Raw genomic sequence first — 6,363 nt, forward strand, 5'->3', positions numbered from 1 at the left:
CAGGACCCTGCCTTCTGTGGGCCAAAATCTTGAGATAGGTTTCCCCTTGCAAACACGCAGGCAGTTGCCATGTGGATTATCTGAGATGCTTCTGTGTCTGCCCTGTAAATGTTTCAAGGGAAAATCATTTAGAGGTTATGGTAGGAAAGGAGAGAGACATGATGTCCAAAAGCTAAGCAGATTCAGGCAGGGCCAGGAAGGTTTTCTAGAAAAGAGGATTTCAAATCTGCTTGACTGAGGAAGGGGAGCTATCTCTGTCTCACGCACGATCTGCAGATGCATCTCCGTGTAGCTCACCTCGTCTGCAGTGGTGGTACAGCTTTTAAACATTCAAATTGGTCACATCTCCTTGGGTGGATTGGAGCAAACTGAGGGAGTTTACTGAGCTCCTGCTGCTTGAGGAGGCTGTGTAGTGTGTTGGAAAGCACCTGGGTTCTGGTGCCAGAAAGAGTTGGGTTCAAGTCCTGCCTGGGCCACTTATCAGTCGTGTCTCAAATAAGTCGCTTGACCTCTCTGATTCCCCAGGGTCCTTAACTATAAAATGAGGATAATTACTCTACAGAGTTGGAGTGAGAATTAAATGTGACAATATACAGCACTGGGCCAAAAGCAGTTCCAGTTATTTCACTTCTGTGCATGTTAAAGCAGTCGGAGGGCAGGACCTGAGATGGAGATGGATTAAGGAGTTGGATGAACAGACATGCCCAACTTGGGGCCTTAACTATGCCTTTCTCTAATGAAGTGCCATCTGGAGGAGAACCCACCTGACCCAGGCTGCCCATTCCAGATAGTAGCCCCTCACTCCAGAGACGCCTCCACATAGAACCTGTGACAGGCCCAGGACACACGAGCCATGTGGCCCATGCCTCATCATTGCCTTTGGCAAACAGGGTCTCCCATAGGAACTCTCACTAAGCCCAGGCTCTGTAGCTGTGCCTGGACAACTCAACACAATCTTAGCATTAAGGCCCAGGGGTGGTGCCGTGGCCCTCTCTGTGGTGTGTCTCCTTGGCCTTAACCATATGGGCTGAGAAATGAAAAGTAATTTCAAAAGGGGAAATATTAGTTAAGATCATGTGAACAAACTTCCAGTAGATAAGCTTTTATTTTTCTTCTCATTTTTCAGCGCTATTTGTGTGTCATGTATGAGAATATGTCTGTCAAGGCTTCAATGTGCCAAATAAGAAAGAGGAATCCGAAGTCCTGGGTTACAGCTTCAGCTCTTATTAACCATGAGAGACTTTGGGCAAATCCTTTAATCTTGTTGAGCTTCACTGATCTCATCTGTAAAATGGGGAGACTAGTGCCTCTCTTAAAGGGCTGTGGCTAAGATCAAATAAAATAATGAATGGAAAAGCTGTTAATGAACTAGGGGTAAAAGTGATACAAATGGCAGCTAGTTTTTGCATGTCAAATGTTCACTGATCATCTGCTTGAAGCATCTATAATTATTGGGTTGACTTCATAGGCTATCTAATGATATCTTGGCAGACACTTGAGCCTGCTCCTTCTCTGCTCATTCAATCTTTACCTCAGTCTCAGCCCTCCATCGGGTCAAAGGAACTGAGACACTGTTGACCCCATTGTGCCTGGGGCAGGTCAGCTGTTCCTGGATGGTTATTAAGGATCTTAGGGACAGAAGTGATGATTAGAATCTGCTGGTGTGAGTGTGAGGAGCCTTTCTCTGCTTGCCTTGCAAACCCTCTCAAGGCTCAGGGTGCTCCAACCTTTTCTTCAATAAGGGTAACAAAATAAAAGAAGAGAAGAGAAGAGAAAAGATTCACGGGACACTGGGAATGGGATGCTGACTGCCATGGCCTCCAGGTTGCCCCACCCACAAACCTTCTATAAAACACTTGACTGCGACAAAAGAGAAGTGATCTTCTCTCTCTTAGCTTTTCTTCCTCATGCACTTCCCTCTCAAACACTCCAAAGTTTATAGGCAGCTGGCCCTGTGGTCGGGTGGGAAATTTCCGTGTGCTCCGTGCGCTCTGCTTCCATGGCCTGGGTTCACAGGTTTGGATCCTGAGCACAGACCTACTCCACTCATCAGCCATGCTGTGGAGGTGTCCCACATACAAAGTAGAGGAAGACTGGCAACGGATGTTAGCTCAGGGCAAATCTTCCTCACAAAAATACCGAAAAACAAAAGAAGTTTGCAGAGAACAAGGCTATAGCTATCTAGCTTGAAAACCAAAAGAGTGGAAGCAATTTCCAACCATTCTGCATGTGAGTTTACTGTTACTTGCTCATCTTGCTTTGAGCATAGACTACCCTGTCCTATCAATTTTCTTTCATTAAAAAAGTAAAACTATTTTCTAGCTATAAAATAATATATACTTGTAGAAAATTTAGAAAATAAAGGAAATGATAAGAAAGAAAAAAAGAATTATCCATAATTCCACTACTGCTAACATCTTGGGTATATTTCCTTTCAGTGTTTTTATAGCCACAAAATGTGGGTGATGTGTATACAGTTTTGTGTATTTTTCTTCTTAATGATATGACACGGAAGATTTCCTGTAATGCTAAAATTTTCAGGAAAACATGGATTTTAATGGCCACAATGTCCATTGTACAGATGAATCCTGAGTTATTTCACTGATTCCCTATTGTTCAATACTTAGGTGATTTTTATTTTTTTCCATTAAAAATAACACTCCTCTTAATATCCTTGTACATAAGTTTCCATGTCTCTGATTATTTCCTTAAGATTTATTGTTCTTAGTGCCATTGAATCAATTCTGACTCCTAGCAACGCTGTGTACAGTAGAGCGGAACCCTGCCTGGTCTTTTTACGCATCCTCTCACCTTCTGGCACTATATCAGACAATGTTCCGCTGTTATTCATAGGGTTTTCCTGGCCAATGTTTCAGAAGTGGGTGGCCAGGTCCTTCTTCCTTGTCTGGAAGCTCTGCTGAAACCTGTCCACCATGGATGTCCCTGCTGGTATTTGAAATACTGGTGGCGTAGCTTTCAGTGTCACAGCAACATGCAGCTGCCACAGCATGACAACCGACAGACCAACCGACAGGTGGTGTGGTTCCCTGACTGGGGAAACAAACCTGGGCTACAGAGGTGAGAGGGCCAAATCTTAACCACTAGACCACCAGGGCTGGCTTTGCTTAACATAAATTACCAGAAACAGAACTACCGGGTCAAAAGAGTAGGAACATTTCTGAAAATCTTGACATAAGGTGCCAAATTGCCCTCAAGAAAATAAGTACCAATTTACCCTTCCACTAATAGTGTATAATTGTACTCATTTCACCACATGCCCACCAAGGCTTCAAATTATCTCAACTTTAATCTTCGCTATTGTAATAAGTGAAAACTGGTTTGCTTTATTTTTCTGCAGTTCTCTTGTCCTGTCATTCCAGCCAGGGTACTCATTTGCTTGTTTGCTGCCTGTTTGTTGTGTAAGCCCTGCCCACTTCCAAACAAAATCAGAAGTGTTCCAACTAGATAATGAGCCCTGAAAGCCAGTAATTTTCCCTCTTTGTGGCTTCTGTGACCGGCACAGTGTGCCTCACATATGTGATACTGATACATGTTTGGAGGTTATTTTTGAACCACACAGAGATGTTCAGTAACAGAATAAGGTATTCTCTCCTCTGCTGATGTCTGTGGCTCTATTATGTTCCCTTTGCCCAATTCTCATTGCTCCTAAATTTAATCTTAAATGCATATAATTAGTTAGTAGTTTTGGGGGAGAAAAAACAAACAAAAAACTCCGTCTCCTCAATTGGATTATCAGTCACTTGAGAGGAGGGGATGTGCCCTTTATTTCTCTTAGAAAAGATGAATACAGCACTGAGCATATGTGGACATTCCATTTTTCATTCGATAATTCACTCATTTAACAAGCGTTATTGGGCACCCATTATATGTTAGGCGCTGCACTCCATGCTGAAGAAACTAGTTCACAGTCTGATAGAAGGAGTCGGGTATTGGGGCATACGGGATGTTACAAGAGCATTAAGAAGGGACCTCAAGCCCAGACTGGGGCAATCAAGGAGAGCTTCTTGAAGGAGACAGTAGCTGACAGGAGTTAGCCAATAAATAATATAGCTGAGGGGTTGGGTGTTTCAGGAAATGCTGGAGATGAGGCTGGGGAGTTGGGCAGAGGCTATTACTTATACAATGAGAATGAAAGCAACCAGTTTAGGGCTTTACCAGGCTGTGTGTAGGGGCAATCCCACTAGCATCAATACCCAGCCCTCACAAGCTCTGCATCCCACCAGCTTGACTAAAGGAAGTCAAGACCCTTGCAAGAAATCAGTTATTTTAAGGGTCTTTTCCATCAAGTATAAGAGGACTCTCTGGAGAGAAAGTCCATGTTTCGATGAAACAAACTAGGTTATCACGTGCTACCACATCTATCCAGGCTGGAATTCTGCAGTTCCAAGTCTTAACGCTTCAACAAGGGTGCCAACACAAGGCTGGAACATTTTTCCTGTCATTGGCAAATAATACCCAGCAGTCTATTGAGCTTCATAATGTTGAAATTGGAGCATCATTGCTGCACCTGAAGACCAGGATTATTGCCACAGCTCTAGCAAAGTGGGACGGAAAAAGCTCTTACTGGGTACAGTTCAAATAAGGGTTCTACAGCAAGGCTGCTTGACTCCACAGTAACAGCTCTTTAAACTTCCACACAAGCCCCCTTTCTTCCAGGAGCCACACATGCTGCCAGAGTGGCTAGGTGAGACAAGTTCCAGTGTTAGCTTCCACAGTGAACCCAGAACACCATTCCCCTTGGGCTCTCTGGCCCAAATGCTGGATTTGATTCAAGAGGCCAGTTGCCTTCTTCTGTGTGATGATTTAGTTCCCAGGGCCTCCCCTACTTGTAATCATGCCTCCCTCAGGCCCACCCCAGTCCGTCAGATGACTGAAATCCCACCAGAAACAAGGCTCAGACTCTTTCTCAGAGGCTGTACTGTTCAACTTCTGTGTAAATCAATGGATGTAAAAGGATATATGGAGAGAAGGTGGTTGCCTAACCATTCTTATCAAAGGCATTTGAACCCCATTTCCTGCCCAGACAACACTCCTGGCTTTGTTAAAGTACTTAGATTTTATTCTGGAGGCAAAGAGGATTCAATAAAGTTTTTATATAGCTTATTAGTATACTAATTAAGGATTAATATCCATAATATACAAAGAGCTCTCAGAAACTGATTAGAAAAGACAACCTAGTAGAAATGGGTAAATGACGTGAATAAGCAACTCATAGGAGAAAAAGTCCGAGTGTCCAGTAAATATATGTAAAAGATGCTAATGAAAATAAAAATTAATGTAATATTACTTTATATCATTCAGACTGGTAAAAATTAGGAATGATAACACCTACTAGTGGTGAAAATGAAGAGGAAACAAATACTCATACATTCCTGGATGAAATGTGGATTGCTACAAACTTTTTGGCAATCAGGCAAAGACTGCAAAATTTTAATACATAGCCCTTCAACTCAGTAATCGCATGGCTGAGAATCTAGCCTATAGAAATAAAAGCACCAGCACAGAGGATGCATGTGCAAAGGTGTTTATTGCTGCATTGTTTGTGGTTGGCAGAAGACTGAAAACAAAGTGAATGCCCAGCATTAGAGGAATGATTGAATAAATCACAGTGTGCATGTACCATAAGGAATTATGCAGCCATTTAAAGGTATAAGTTGATCTATAGTAACTGACTTGGAGGGATTTCCTTGAAGTGTGATTAACTGAGAAAAGCCATATGCAAAGGTGTATATGTACTCTGATCCAATTTTCAGAAAATGAAGACATCTAATAGCAAAACAACAACTCTAAAACCTTTTATGTGCTTCTGTGTGTGTGTGCGTATTTTTCCCATCGTGTCTTGCAGATAGGAGTGGCCAATGAAATGTAAGTGGAAGTTCTGGATGAAGTGTTTGGTGAAGGTTTTTTTGCTCCTGGTCTTCCCTTTTTCTTATCTGAAATAAGGATGTGACAGCTGGCACTTTTACAGTCATTTTATGGCTTTGAAGATATGACAGTGTGAAAGATTACAAGGCAGACAGTTTGAAAGAACCTGGTTCCCTGATCACTTTGTGGAGCCCTGGACTTAGTACATACAAGAACCAACCCTCAAGGGATTAAACTTCTGTAGTCGGGTCACTATTATGAGTAGCCAAACACAATATATGATTATATGAGCATGAGGAAAAGGTATGAACGTATACACACCAAGTTCTTAGCATTGGTTACCTGGGGTGAAGGTGGGGGTGCAGGGAGTAGAGAAAGAGAGAGAAGGAAAGTACAGAAAAAAAGGATTTAATAAAAGGTGCCCTTTATTGAAGACAAAACAGCATTATATTATCCCTTTCGTTTACAATTATATAT

This window comes from Equus caballus, chromosome 5 (assembly GCF_041296265.1).
Source record: "Equus caballus isolate H_3958 breed thoroughbred chromosome 5, TB-T2T, whole genome shotgun sequence".
In the NCBI taxonomy this organism is placed as follows: Eukaryota; Metazoa; Chordata; class Mammalia; order Perissodactyla; family Equidae; genus Equus; species Equus caballus.